This window comes from Crotalus tigris, unplaced genomic scaffold (assembly GCF_016545835.1).
Source record: "Crotalus tigris isolate CLP2741 ecotype Arizona unplaced genomic scaffold, ASM1654583v1 scf7180000017725.2566008, whole genome shotgun sequence".
Taxonomy (NCBI): Eukaryota; Metazoa; Chordata; class Lepidosauria; order Squamata; family Viperidae; genus Crotalus; species Crotalus tigris.
Window position 1 is genome coordinate 1,069,762 of NW_024096593.1, and position 14,853 is coordinate 1,084,614.

Below are 14,853 nucleotides of genomic sequence, written 5' to 3' on the forward strand. Positions count from 1 at the left end.
AGCTAAGGCCTATTTTTTCCAGAATGCAGCATGTTTTTGATGTTAACAGCCTTTTAAAATATAAGGAAATCATATACACTGAATGAAAAAGCTGAATAAAAATATGACTAATACTTTTGGTTCCAATATCTATAATAGCATCTTGGTGATGATACACTTAAGGAGTTCTTGCTGAAAACCTAGTCCCAACAGGGCAATTACTTCAAGACTTGTCATGGGGAGACTGAAGGGGAAGGACTGACCATCTTTGAAAGTATTTCATGAATACCTGCCAGGTGAATCTTGAAAACTTCACCTTGTACTCTGTAAGGAAAGCATAGTATTCCATCTGGATCACAGATGATAGCTGCACAAGCTGTCCTTTATGGTGTCAATAGGGTATTTTAAAATGTGAAAATAACATCACTTAGAAATTATTACGCATGTGAACCCTTGAACTTCTCAGTCTTCCCCAATTCCTGCCAAAATGATCTGACACAGCATTCAAGTAAGCCTCTAAATACTTAAAACTTTAAAAACATAACTTACTTACATTGGAGAGTTTCATTTTATTGAATATATGTGAGAAAACCTCAGCATGTTGTGTATTACAGTTTCTTCTGAGAACTAGTTTCACTTAGCAGTCAGTGAAAACATCTTGTACATATGAAAGTTCTTAAATTGTGTCTTTTAATAATTCCTGGTGCAATCTATAGCAGCTTGTGTTACTATCTTATTTCATGTTTTCAGGCTTTGTATATTGCTTTGCTTTTTAAAAAAGTATTAGTTAATAACATGAGACAGACTGTATAAGGCAGCTAGTCCTGTAAGTCTTTAAGCTTAGTCCTAAATTTTATATAAGATTTTACATATCATCTAAGCACACTGGATTGGGCTTGGAAGCCAATAACATTGTTTCAGTTGTTTTCTGTACATCCTTCAGGATGCATCACTAATCACACGCACCACTACATTTTTGTGTTGTCTTCAAGATTTACTCCTCAAAGTTCAGTGGTATTTAAAAGTTTGTGAATTCTTTTGAATTTTCAATTTTTTAGCATAAATATGATTAAAACATGATCTGTTCTCCACACAAGTCCTACAACTAGATAAAAAGAATTTAATCAATGAAAACAAATGAATCAAAAACATTATGCTTGTTCATTTATTTATTGATGAAAATGACAACAATCTTTCTTTAATGAGGGACAATGTGGCTTTATCAGTTGAAGGTTAAAAAGGCTTTTCGTGCTACTGCTGTTAATGAATTTAGCATTAATGATGACTCCCAGAATGCAAATCTATTCCCTGGCCCACCCAGAACAGGCATTTCTGCTGAATCCTAAAGTCTACATCAGTTATTCTACATCAATTGTTACCTCACAGCAATCAAATTTATTATGGTTCATGACCAATACAAAAGATATTAAAACAACTCAAGTTCCATCCATATTACACTATAACACTTTCCTGTATAAGTATGTTTTTATTAATTAATATTGATATGACTTAAGAAATAAAAGGGTGATGCCACTTTAGAAGACTTCTAACTAACTGATGGGGATTATTTCTATTACAGGAGTGAATTATTTAAGAATGTAATTCTGCATAGAATTTACAACATAGAGAATTATGTTTTAGAGTTTCAGTTTCACTAGAGGCACAAGGGCATTGCCTAACCACTGCATGAATCCATTTTATCCACCTTCCATAATTGTAAAGGGGAAGACATTAAAATACGCTCAGCAAATAGGACGTCGGTAATGAGCGTAATATAATAAATAGTAGCAAACAAGTTCAAGTTCCCTCAATTCATTGAGAAGAAGATATAATCTAAATTATTCTGAAGTTCAATATCTTCTAATACTGTAAATTTTCTGTCTTATTAAGTGTAACCAATATTTAGAAGGCAATTGGAGAATATGCCAATATGAAACAGTTTGCTACTTTCACTGCCAAGTTTCAAATATGGTATAATTCCCCTAGTCTTCTTAGCATTTCCCTTTCCTTCCTTCCTTGTAGTACCACCTCTGATAACTTTGCCTTTTTAATTCTCTTGCCTCCTTTGAATACTGCTGCCAGTGATGGCTGTTACAGACATTATATAGTTAAGAAATGTTTTGTGCATCACTCCACATACTGAATTTGTGGTCCAAAAGTCTCAACAAGATCATATTCCCCATCTATCTCCCTTTATAGATCATTCATCAGGGAAATCAAGACTGTTTTCATGCCTAACCCAGGTCTTAAATGCAGATTAAGAAGGGTAAAGTACAGTCTAAATGTTGCTGGAGATGCAGTACTGCTTCTTTTTCAGCCAACTTGGCTTTAATTAATAAAGCCAACCTGTCCAAAAATGTATCTTAAAAAAGAGCTTGGTTGCTACAACTTTTGAAGAGTCAGGAAACTCTGCCTATAAAAAAATGACTGTTAATTATCTTAGTCATTATTGGGAGGACAAAGTCCTTAGAGGCCCTTATAAGTCAAGATAGTGAATGATATAGATAGCAATCTGAATAGATCTGAAGAACTGCATTTGTTACTTAAAGAAAAAATGGTGTTGCACACCATGGATGCAATATTGTTCAAATTAGCTTTAAGCCTTGCATGAGTTTTAATGATCTGGTGTCTGAGGAATTGCTCAGAGAACTGCTGCTGCTTCTCTCTTTTGCTGTTATTTAGATCTTATGGTAAGGCAGCCAATGATGTGTTGTTACTGCTACCTGTGCAGACAGCCAATTACAATTCCTGGGCTTTTTTTATCTTTTGTATTCAGAGTCTTAAACTCCCCACATAATGGTGAAATCATTGTGTTGAGTAGGCCTTTCATTTGCGGCAGTCCAGTTCCCATTATCAGTTAAAGATAATTTTGCTGATCCAGTGTTGTATGAGCGAATTTCATCTTTCACAAAGGTTTTCTTCCCCTATTCTATCCTGGAGTAAACTCCTGGATATCCAGATTAAGTTTAGGGGACTTGGAAAGAGATAAATGGAATTTCATCTACCATTAATATCTGCTTGAATTATTAAAGGAGACCATGGTTACCCCCCCCTTTCAGAGTGTTTCATGTTACACTTTGCTCAACAACGTTTCTTATTTGTTGGATTGTGAATTTCATTATTTTATAGTTTAAGAATAGAATTTGATGAAAAATGAGATAACTAGAAAAAATAATTTTTATACAATTATACTTGCTTTCTATCAAGCCCCTCTGCAAATTCACTCTGTGTTTGTTCTGTGATGAAATTATGAAGTAATTTCTGAATGTATTGTTAAAATTCAGAATAATGTAACTCACCCATAGCTATTTAGAAAGAGAACTATAGCAGTGAAATATATATAGTAATGTAGTTAATGACAAGAGGGCAAAGCTAGGTGATATGTCCACCAACTCATTGGTGACCTCATAGCATCTTAAAATTGAAATGCCCATTAAATAAGAGAAAGTAGAAAACCTGACCTGAATATGTTGCAATCCATACTCAAATGGACAAACTATTGACACCAGCTGAAGGTGATTTTGAGATAATAAATTACTGCTGGGTTCTCCAACTCCTTGCATCTATCTGTCATTCCTGTATTTTTCCAGCCAAAAGGAAAGTTGCAAGTAAATTATATAAGGGGATTTGAAACACTGTTGATCAGCAAGATAACTCTTTGAAAATAGAAGGCAATGGGACCAAATTTTGTGTAGAGTAAAGGTAGCAAAAGAAAAACTAAATAAAAATTGGGCAGAAAGGAGCAGAGAAAAAAATCCTGAAAATTTCTCTAACGTGTCTGTGGGAAAGGTGGATCTGAATGTTGGCAACTACTCCATTTTAAATCTACTTTCTGGCTCTTGGGCCCTTAAGCTAGCGTGGACATTTAGTAGCTTGCCTCTTACTACCCATGCACACATGTAAACACACATAGATACTATATGCCAGAACAGAAACACCATGTACAGGTAAACATTATTTTGTTATACAAAAGAATATATAGATACATCCTATAGCCACTATCAGTAAAAGTACTGGATGAAATTTCAGAATTGTATGCTATTACTACTTTGTTATGTTATTCAGATTCTTCTAGGATCATTCTATTGAACTACAAATTAAAATTATAAAACTCTTGAAACTCTTGTGAAGGCAGTTGTTCTGTTTAACAAAACATCGAGGTATTTTCCAATTTTGTCATTGCATTTATCAGGCACTATTTTAAGAAATGATTATTATATAAAATAGGAATACTTAAAAATGAAAATACCTATATTTTATAAAATGACATCGGTGAGTGATGAGGGCAAGTGTTTGTTCTAAGATTACATTACTCATATATATGTTTTATACATACATACCTCTTTTTCTTTCTAATAATGTTTAAATAATATGCTCACTTTATATGGATGTAAAACATTAGTCTTTGACTGCCAGTTAATAGTTGTAAAATTGTTACAAAAATGTATCGAGGATTGTGCCATACAAAGTTTTTGAGTCCTTGGTATTTTGGACAAGAGGAGTCTTTTGACTTTCGATTAACAAAATGTATATTTCAGAAAAAAGAAACTTATCTTCCTTACCATTTGAAGCTATTTTATTTTATCATTGAGTGCTACAGAATTGGGAAATACTCAGCTTGTGCCTTTGTGCAACAGATTATGAAAGTCTTAATTATATGTATGACAAAATCTATTTTGTAAGGGACAGTATAATCACTGATATCATTTTTTTCTTTGAGAAGGGCTGCTTTAAAAAAAAATGGGAAGAGAATGTTACTTGAATACCTTAATAGCTGATCTGTGATGGTTTGATCCAAGAGCTACAGGTTAAGACATTTCTACACACTGTGGGTTGTCTCAAATGTTACACTTTTTCAATTCATAAAGCACCTACATTGAGAAAATGATGCCATTTTTATTCACTTCATATGTTGCTCTGGTACTTTCCTGGAATATCTCTTTATGATCTTGCCTTCCAGGTGTGAGTGTACAGATTCAGTGCAGACACAGCTGTAAACTGCTATTTAGCCTTACCAGAAAACAAATTGTACTCCATAATCTGTTGCATTTCTGTTTTAGATTAATCACACAATTGAGTTACCATCCAATTGTAGTTAATCTAAAGCAGGGGTGTCAAACTGCCCGCCCACGGGCCGGATGCATCATAGCAAAACAGCACCCACCCCATTGCTGGCAATGGCAAAAAAGTCGCAATACATCGCGACACATCACGTGACATTGCGAATTTGACACCTGTGATCTAAAATATTAAAAAATGACATGAGCCTGATTCAGAGCACAGTTTATGAAAATTAAACTAGTTACAGTTACTAAACTAATAGTTAAATGTTGGATAATATGGTAAATCATGCTCAGTTTAAATTAGAAGAGAAAGTTTCCAATTTCAGGAATGGAATGTGAAACCAAGCCTTGGTGAGGCTTTTTCCTGAAGTGCTGGACATTGTCTTAGGGTTAAAAATGTAGACATACATATTATTAATTTCCCTGCCTAAGCTTTCTGTTTCACCCTAGAGATAATTGATTTTAATATTTCAAGTCTTTTTTTTTTTCAGAAAAAGCCTTTGATAATTTAATATTAATAAAGGAGAATATTTGTAGCTCAGGGTTGACATGAGGGTTCCTTGGGGCTCTCTGAGCTTGCTTGTTTTCTTGCAAATGTTTCATTATCCAAACTAGGTAACATTATCACTAGCACTGATGATGTTACCTAGTTTGGGTAATGAAACTTCTGCAAGAAAACAAGCAAGCTCAGAGAGCACCAAGGAGCCCTCATATTTTAATATCTTTTTCGTAGTTATTTTTATATAATATTCTCATACTAATTCTAAGCAGAGTGTGAAATTTGAATTTTCACATTTGTAATATTAATGGAACAACTGTATTTGGCAAATATTCATTTCAATTTTAACCAGTTGTGTTCAGCTCTGATTAACATGGAATATAATGAGGAAATTTCTTAGCTTATATCCAAGCCTGAAAAAAGTTCTTTTCTTGGTTAATAATAAAATCCAGATGCAATACAAGCACTAATATTTGCATATTTACTCAATATATGTGTGTGCTTGTATAGAAACTACAATTTGTGTACGGTTGCAATATTTTATATGTTTACTTGAAATTAAATTCCAATTATCAACAGGAATTGAGTTTTGAAAATTATTGCCTTAAAGTTTTGATTATACCTGGCACTATAAAAATATATAAGAAATATTACTCACACTTTTTAATGAAAACTAGAAACAAACAAGATTTAAGATTATGTGATTACAAATAGTGCTGAGAGCTAAAATCATGTTTTGTTTTCAAAAGTCTGTATAGAAGATAATTAGTTTGAAATCTACCTAATAGCAATATTGTATTAATGCTCATAGCATTAAATAATTCCAAAACGATCTATAAATAAAGTGTTTTAAAGTTTGTCCTCTTAAAATGTTTTTAAATCTTATGGGAAAAAGTATGAGAGTTACAGGTTTGTTTAATAATAAGGGAAAAGCCTAAACAGTTTATCTTCAGAAAAGAGAAATTCTAAGGAGGGATGTACAAAATGTAGTTCGCAAATGAATCTTATTTTTTAATCAAGAATGCAAAACGACTGTTTTCCTAGTTTGTCTTAGTGATTGATGGGTTTTCTTTTGCTGAAGGTATTTAAATAAAAACTGGTCTGCTAACTGTCAGGGATGATGAAGTTATAACAATGTCACACTGGACAAGGAATTAGAGAAGCTGACCTCTAAGCTCCTTCAATTATGTTTACAGTCCATCTGATTTTTTTTATCATTAAGTTGCATTTTTGTCTGAATCAGCAACAAGGTCTTTGGGTTTTCATGTCATTCTTCATTTTCAAAATGGTTTCAGAATTCAATCTTAAATTTCAGTACATTTTCATCCTTGTTTAGTAGATATGAAGTTTATCAATTTAGATATGTAATTCACTTCATTATTTGATTAATAATATTTATGGTGTCTTGAATTATTGTTTTATTTCTGTCAAAGTGAACCCCATGGGATATTTTTAGTTACAGTATCTTTCTTGAAAATCTTAAGTGTCAAAATCACTTTCTGTCATAACCTGATTATATTACTGGAGATGAAAAATGCTTGTTGCTTTTGATTTTATGGACATACCTTGCTTCCAGAGTACTCCCATGTTCCACATGACTATCATGTGGAGCTTTTTTTGTCTGTGAAAACAGAAAACAGAAGTCTTTAAAATGAAAAGGTGAATTAAAGTTGCCAGAAAGTTCTTGGTGGATATATCAATTACATCTAAAGTAGATCTGGTAAAGTTGAGATAAACATATTTTTACTAGCTACATGCATACATACATATATGCATTTTTATATTCTTTGTGCAACACTGAGGTACGAATGTAACTTCTGCTAGATATTAATAGTTAGTCTTAGAATCTCCCAAAGTACTGGAAGTGTTGCGACGATACCAAAGTTTTGACAAATTTCCAGATAAGATTGGTCATTATCTGAGATTAAGAAGAGGTATCTGAGGCCAGAAAATGTTGCTAATCTCTGGCATATATCAGTGCAATTAAGTAGAGATTTAATTAATCCAAATTGGGTTGTTTTCTTGTTGAGTTCCCCAAGTTTCCTTGTTCTTTGTGAGCATAAACTTCCGGAAGTGGTGTCCATGTAGAGAACCAGTTGTTCAAATGTTTGAATCCCACCATTGCATCTATGGTATTGATCACTGATGTGAGAACACATTGTGAGTTTCTTTTAAGGAATCAGTTGAAAAGGACAGATTTATTTTCCCTTTGTCTGGTAAATTCTTTGATTAGATTCAAGAAACTAATCTGATTGTTCTACTCTCATCAAATTTATGCTCACAAAGAACAAGGAAAGGGGCGTTGGTCTTACCTGAACGCCTTTTCTCAGTAAGGAGATGGATAATCCATGGATGGGTTTTCTCTGTCTGCCTGCTCTTGAGACCAAGTAGCCAAAGCTTGACACGCCCCCACTTCCTGTGGAGTCCATTCTTAACGAGGGCGAATTGGCTGATGATTGACGAGGTATTGGCTCTCAGCTCCCTACTAGCGGCCTGCTGGCCTTGGGGTGGGTGTGGATTATCCATCTCCGTACTGAGAAAAGGCGTTCAGGTAAGACCAACGCCCCTTCTCCAGTACAGGAGATGGATAATCCACGGATGGGACGTACCAAAGCCTCACTGTCCCAAGGGGTGGGAAACAGATAAGGCCGGTAGATTGATCTCTGAGACAACTTGCTGGAGGACCCTCCTACCAAAGGAGGCGTCCGCCGATGCAAAGCGGTCTATCTTGTAGTGTCGTATAAACGGGGAAGGCGAGGACCATGTCGCGGCCCTGCAAACTTCCTCGATTGACGCCTGGGTAGCCCATGCCGCCGAAGTTGCAGCGCTTCGGGTGGAATGGGCTGTGAGATGACTTGGGGGTGGCAGGGATGATACATTGTAAGCTTCTGCGATACAGCTTCGGATCCACCTTCCAATGGTGCCCGCGGAAACTTTCCGCCCCAAGGTGCCCGCTTGGAAGGACACAAATAGGGCCTCCGATTTGCGGAAGGGTTCTGTACGCTTTATATAACGCCGCAAGGCTCTGCGGACGTCCAATGTATGCCACTGCCGCTCCCGGTCATGTGTTGGATTTGGACAGAAGTTTGGGAGAATTACTTCCTGTGTCCTGTGAAAGAGTGAATTCACCTTCGGTATGAAGGCAGGATCTAACCTAAGGACCACCCTGTCCTTGTGGAAAATGCATAGGTCGTTTCTGACTGACAGTGCGGCCAGTTCCGAAATTCGTCTGGCCGATGTGATGGCAATCAGGAACGCCACCTTTAGCGACAGGTGTCGCAAGGAAACGGTCGCCAATGGTTCAAATGGTGACCGAGTGAGTGCGTGAAGGACTCGCGGTAGTTCCCAGGACGGGTACCTGTGAATTACTGGAGGTCTGGTGTTATAGGCGCCCTTGATAAAGGCGCGGATCCTGGGGTGGTGAGCTAAGGGAACCGAATCCGTGCAGGTGAGGAGGGTGGACAAGGCCGCCACTTGCCTGCGGATGGTCGCGGGGGCGAGGCCTCTGTCTAGTCCCTCCAAGAGGTAATCTACTATCTGAGGGATGTAGAGTTTGTGTAAGTCAAACTGCCGTTCCCTGCACCAAAGGCAAAAATTTTTCCAAGTGGAGTCATAAATGCGGTTTGTTGCCGGACTGCGTGAAGCTTGAATTATGGTAATGGCCCCGGGAGAGAATAGTTCCTGTGCCATTATCTGGCGCTCAAGTGCCAGGCGGTCAGTTGTAACCATTGGGGTTCCGGGTGACTGATGGTTCCCTGGTGTAGGGACACTTGTTGAGGGGGAATGTTCCATGGGGGCGACTGAGACAGGTTCATCAGGTCGGCGAACCACGGTCTCTGTGGCCAATATGGTGCTACTAGGATCACTTCTGCACGCTCCTGAATCAGTTTTCGGATGACCGCCGGTATGAGTGGTAGTGGGGGAAAGGCATAAAGCAGACCCTGAGGCCACTGAGTTCTCAGAGCGTCCGTCCCCTCTGCTCGCGGGTTGAAGTAACGAGAGTAAAATCTGGGGAGCTGGGCATTGTCTGATGATGCGAACAGATCGAGGATCGGGTACCCGAACTTGCGGGAGATGTCTAGGAACAAGTTCGGGTGTAGCCCCCACTCCGAAGGGTCCACTGTGGTGCGGCTTAGGAAGTCCGCTTGCTGGTTGTTGACCCCCGATATGTGTTCCGCTTTTAGTGACTTCAGATTGGGCTCTACCCAGCTGAATAGGAGTCGTGACTCTGTCATCAGGGTTTTTGATCTGGTCCCCCCCTGCCGATTGATGTGCGCCTTGGCTGCTACGTTGTCTGTTAGGACTAGAACGTGGTGGCCTCTGATTCTGTCTTTGAATTGTTGCAAGGCTAGGTGGATAGCCCTGAGTTCTAGCCAGTTGATGTTGTTTCTCAGATCCGTGGCGGACCAACGTCCCTGTACAAACCGGGAGTCCAGATGGGCTCCCCAACCATACAGACTGGCGTCTGTAGTGATGGTAACTCTGACTGGTTCCTTGAAGGGTGACCCCTTGGTCACGGCCCGAGAGCACCACCAGCGTAGCGCCCTGCGGATTTGTGCCGTGACCCTGACTAGGTGGTTGGATGCGCTGGTGTTCTGCCGTTGGTACGGGAGCAGAAACCACTGTAGTTCCCGTAGGTGGAGCCTGGCCCAGGGTACAATGGCTATGGCCGATACCATCTTGCCCAATAATTGGGAAAGTGTTAGTATCGGAACTGAACGTTGCCTGTGAACACAGCGAGCCAGTTCCCTGATGCCGGCCACCCGGTCTTGGGAGAGATAGACCATACAGTTGGTTGTGTCTATCATGGCCCCCAGATGCAGCAGCCTGGACGAGGGAACTGTCTGGCTCTTCTGAAAGTTTACTGAGAATCCGTGTAATTGGAGGACGCGAATGACGGTCCTTACGTCCGCCTGAGCTGTCTGTAGGGATGTTGCTTGGATTAGTATGTCGTCTAGGTAACATTGGACGCGTATTGGGATTTTTCTCAGTTTGGCGGCTACCGCTGCTAGTATCTTGGTAAATACCCTGGGTGCCGAAGATAGACCGAAGGGGAGAGCTCTGTATTGGAAGTGTTTTCCCCCGTAACAGAAACGTAGGAACCGGCGGTGGTTTGGGTGGATGGGGATGTGAAGGTAGGCTTCCGTGAGGTCTATCGATGCCAGGAAGTCTCCTTCTCTGATGCTTCCCAGGATGGACTGAAGGGATTGCATCTTGAATTTTTTGTATGTGATGTAGCGGTTGAGGTTTTTTAGGTCCAGGATTGCCCTCCATCCTCCTGAAGTCTTTGGAACCACAAAGAGGATGGAGTAAAATCCTCTGCCTCTGTATTCCGCTGGGACCGGTTCTATTGCTTGAATGTCCAACAGGTGTTGGATGGCCTCCTGCATGAGTTTGCGTTTGGTGGGGTTCCTGGAGACCGAGCAGTTGATGAGTCGGTCTGGGGGTGTGACCAGGAACTCCAGGGACAGCCCGGACTGGATGGTTTGTAGTACCCAGTTGTCCGTGGAGGTCTGCTCCCACTGGTGGAAGAAGTGAGCTAGTCTTCCTCCAATGGGTAGGTCTATGTAGGAGTCATTTTGTCTTCCGGTACGGACGACCCGTTCCACGAAAGGGTCGTCTCGACTGGTTTTGTTGTCTGGGCTGGAACCCCGGTCTGTCGTAGGGGCGGCCGTACGGTTTGTTCTGCCTGGGAGTGAATGGCTTGGGTGCCTGACTGATAGGCGTGGTTGTCGGTTGACGAAAGGACTGCCTACGAAAGTAAGGTGTGGTACGTTTGTCTGACCTTTTGTTCAAGTGTGCCATGACCTTCCGCTTGTCTTTGTTCTCTACAAGATAGGGGTCCAAGGCCTCCCCAAACAGACCGTTGCTTGAGTAAGGGGCGGTCGCTAGCCGCCACTTAGCCTTGGTGTCAGCTTGCCAGTGTTTTAGCCATAGCATTCTCCTGGCAATTATGTTGGATGCTATGGATCTGGATGAAAAAATGGCCGATTGGAACATTGTGTCTGCAGCGTATTCCGTGGCTGCTACCATCTTAGCCAGGTCCTGGTGTGTTCGTATGTCCTCCATAGGAACTATGGTTTGTAGTTGTTGCAACCAGATGAGGGTGGCCCGGACAAAAAAGGAGGCCGAGGTGGCTGCTTTGATGGCCCATGCCGCTGTCTGGTGGGTTTTGCGAAAGGCTTGTTCCCACTTTTTGTCATCTGCCTTAAGGGCCTCCACTAGGTCCCCAGCCATGGCTGTCTGGGAGACCAAGGGGGTCCAGGCTTCATCTACTTTAGGAATTTCTAAGGCCTCATTGAGGTCTGTGGCAGTGCTGTATAATTTTTTGTCCGTACCACTCACTGATGGGAAGGAAGCGGGAGAGTCCCATGGCTTCTTGATCCCTTTCAGGAAAATGGCGGGGCAAGGTATATGGTGTTGCGTTGTCACCTTTTCTACGAATACGGGTCTGGATGTGGTGGCCGGTGTCGCTTGCGGCTGAGAAAACTGATCCGTCCCCATGTCCGCAATGGCTGTGGCCTTGCGTAGTATCGTGAGGAAGCGGTTGGGATTAAATAATCCCCCTGAGGGGGGCTCAGGGGGAAGTTCCTCATCCTCTGACATAGAGATCCCAGGTTGATCCTCCTCTTGTGGTGAAGAATAACCACTCATGGAGGACTGGGCCGGGGAGACGGGTTCCTGAATGCCTGAGGACTCTGAGGGGAGTTCCGAGTGTGGCATGGCTGAGATGGAGGGCCCCTGGTCGTGGTGGGCGGAGCGCTGTGCTAGGGCTCGGTCCACCACTTTGGTTAATAGGGCCTCTAGCCGTCCATCTGCCCAGATGTCCCCTATGTCATTACCTTTGGGTGTGGTGACCGCAGGTGGAGAGTTGGACTCAGTGGTTGTGCCTGCCGCCGTGGTTGTTTGTTGGGCTGATGTAGATGGCGGATCCAGTGGTTGCGGTGTTCCTGGAATGGACCACGCGCTCTGGGTTGATGTGGATGGACCCAATGGTAATTCCATCTCGGTGGCCGCTATTTGAACCAATTCCAATTGGGCCTGCCTCTGCGCTCTGGAGAACTCCTTCTCCAGGGCCTGGTGCCTACGGCTGGCTTGCTTTTCCGCCAACTTGGAGGGCCTCTTGAGCGAGTGTTTTGTCTTCGCTTTGCACTTGCCTGCCGCCTTCTGGTCAGAAGGTGTGTTGCAGCCGTAATTGGGAGGTGGAGGGGTCGTGCTCATGGATTGAGGCAACGAGGGTCCCTCCATTCCGCTTGAGCAGTCCCAGAAAAACTGAGAAGACGCTCAGGCAGGCAAGTATTGGCGGGAGCGAAATTGGAACAAGTACCAGGACTGTTCCCCTGATCACCCGACCACAACAAAAATATTCTCTCTGGGCTAAGGTCACGGTAGCTGAGGGAGGTACCGAAGGCACGTTTGGAACCACTCTTTGGGTTCCGCCCGGAGGCCTTAGGTGACCAGGCAACGTGCACCAGTAGAAAAAGGAAAAGGGAGGCAAAAAATATCAGTGGCGACCTCAAAAGGGTCTGTAGGCCTGACTTAATACACAGCAGGTATCAAATGGCGGTCACCTAGAGCGGAATTTATTCTTATTAATACTATTACTATTATACTAATAATAGGAACAACAATAATAATAAAATAATAATAATAATAACAACAACAACAATAATGGTGATGATGATAATATTGTGTGTTCTGTCTTTAGGCCTGTTGGCCCTGCAGTCGCTTAATTTTTAGCTTTAAAAAAAATTTTTTTTTAATTATTATTATTATTATTTTTAAAATTTATGTATCTATTTTTATTATTATTATATTTTGTCCTATTATTATATGTGTGTATCGGGGGTGGAGCACTGGTTGTGTGCTCCTATTCCGCCTCTATCAGTGATTCCAGATATGATGTAGAGCTTCCTTAAGCTCGGTTTGCCTTTCTCTGGCAAGAGATGGCAGCCACAGCTCGTTTCTCCCTGAAAAAGGGCTTTGCAGATCCCAGGAGGGTTCTCTAGCCTCCGTTTCTTGGTTGGGCTTACTCCCTTCCTGTGCTTCGTTTCCCTCTGAAGATAAGCTCCGCAGCCTCCCAGAAGCTGCTTGTGCCCGGGGATTTAAATTTGGCGCGCTGTGACGTTTTAAGGGAATCCCAGCCAGGGATTGCCTTTGTTGTCTGAAAACGGCAACTAAAATGGCGCCCGCGGTTGCCCTGGGCTGCTAGGGAATCTCCGATGATCCGAATTCAAGTTTGAATCCGGACCTGGAGATTGTTATTTTTTCCCCCAATTTGAGGAAAAAATCCCTTGGAAGGTTGGGGAGAAAAGCTCAGCAAGTGGTCTCTGCTGATGCCTTTGTTCCCCCCCTTTTTCACCTCCAGAGCCCTGGGGCTGACTGGGATCCGTGGGGAGTTTTCCCCCCCCACACCCCCTTTTTCAATTTTAATATAGGATCAGGGATGATCCCAAGGAAAACTTAGTGGTTGGGGAAAAGGTTCAGCAAGTAGTCTCTGCTGATGCCTTCTTCCCCCCCTTTTCACCCCCCAGAGCCCTGGGGCTGGCTGATATCTGTGGGGAAATTTCCCTCCCCACCAATCCCCTTTTTAATTTTAGGTTTGAGATCAGGACTGATCCCCAGAAAATTTTGTGGTTAAATTCCTATAGGTGGAAAATTTTTTTGGGAAGGGGAAGCCAATTATCAAGGGATAATCAATCAATGGATTTCTTGTCTAACCTGATAAGCTGAGAGCCACGCCAAAACGAGTCTTTCTCCGAGCAGAGACCAAGTTAAGAATGGACTCCACAGGAAGTGGGGGCGTGTCAAGCTTTGGCTACTTGGTCTCAAGAGCAGGCAGACAGAGAAAACCCATCCATGGATCATCCATCTCCGTACTGAGAAAAGGCATTCAGGTAAGACCAACGCCCCTTTCCTTGTTCTTTGTGAGCATAAATTTGATGAGAGTAGAACAATCAGATTAGTTTCTTGAATCTAATCAAAGAATTTACCAGACAAAGGGAAAATAAATCTGTCCTTTTCAACTGATTCCTTAAAAGAAACTCACAATGTGTTCTCACATCAGTGATCAATACCATAGATGCAATGGTGGGATTCAAACATTTGAACAACTGGTTCTCTACATGGACACCACTTCCGGAAGTCTGCTCTGAGCCTCAGAGGCCTGAGTTCTGGTTCGCAGAAGTCAACAAAAAAATAGCTACTGATTCTACTGAACCGGTGCAAACCGGCTGAATCCCACCACTACATAGATAGATGCCTGCTGGTGTTTGGAATTCTGTTTCACTTAAAAGAGTAGATTTGCCCTGC

General features: G+C 41.7%; 1 protein-coding gene and 1 long non-coding RNA gene across 4 annotated transcripts in view; one reads left to right on the forward strand and one right to left on the reverse strand.

The window, feature by feature from the left end:
* The window catches only part of GAB1 (GRB2 associated binding protein 1), a 108,111-nt gene that overhangs the window by 17,947 nt on the left and 75,311 nt on the right, over positions 1 to 14,853 (forward strand). The window lies entirely within an intron of this gene.
* The window catches only part of LOC120306201, a 34,244-nt gene that overhangs the window by 6,721 nt on the left and 12,670 nt on the right, over positions 1 to 14,853 (reverse strand). For both annotated transcript variants that reach the window (XR_005556192.1, XR_005556193.1), the window contains exon 2: positions 7,107 to 7,162. This is a non-coding gene — a long non-coding RNA (uncharacterized LOC120306201). The remainder of the gene's footprint in view (positions 1 to 7,106; positions 7,163 to 14,853) is intronic.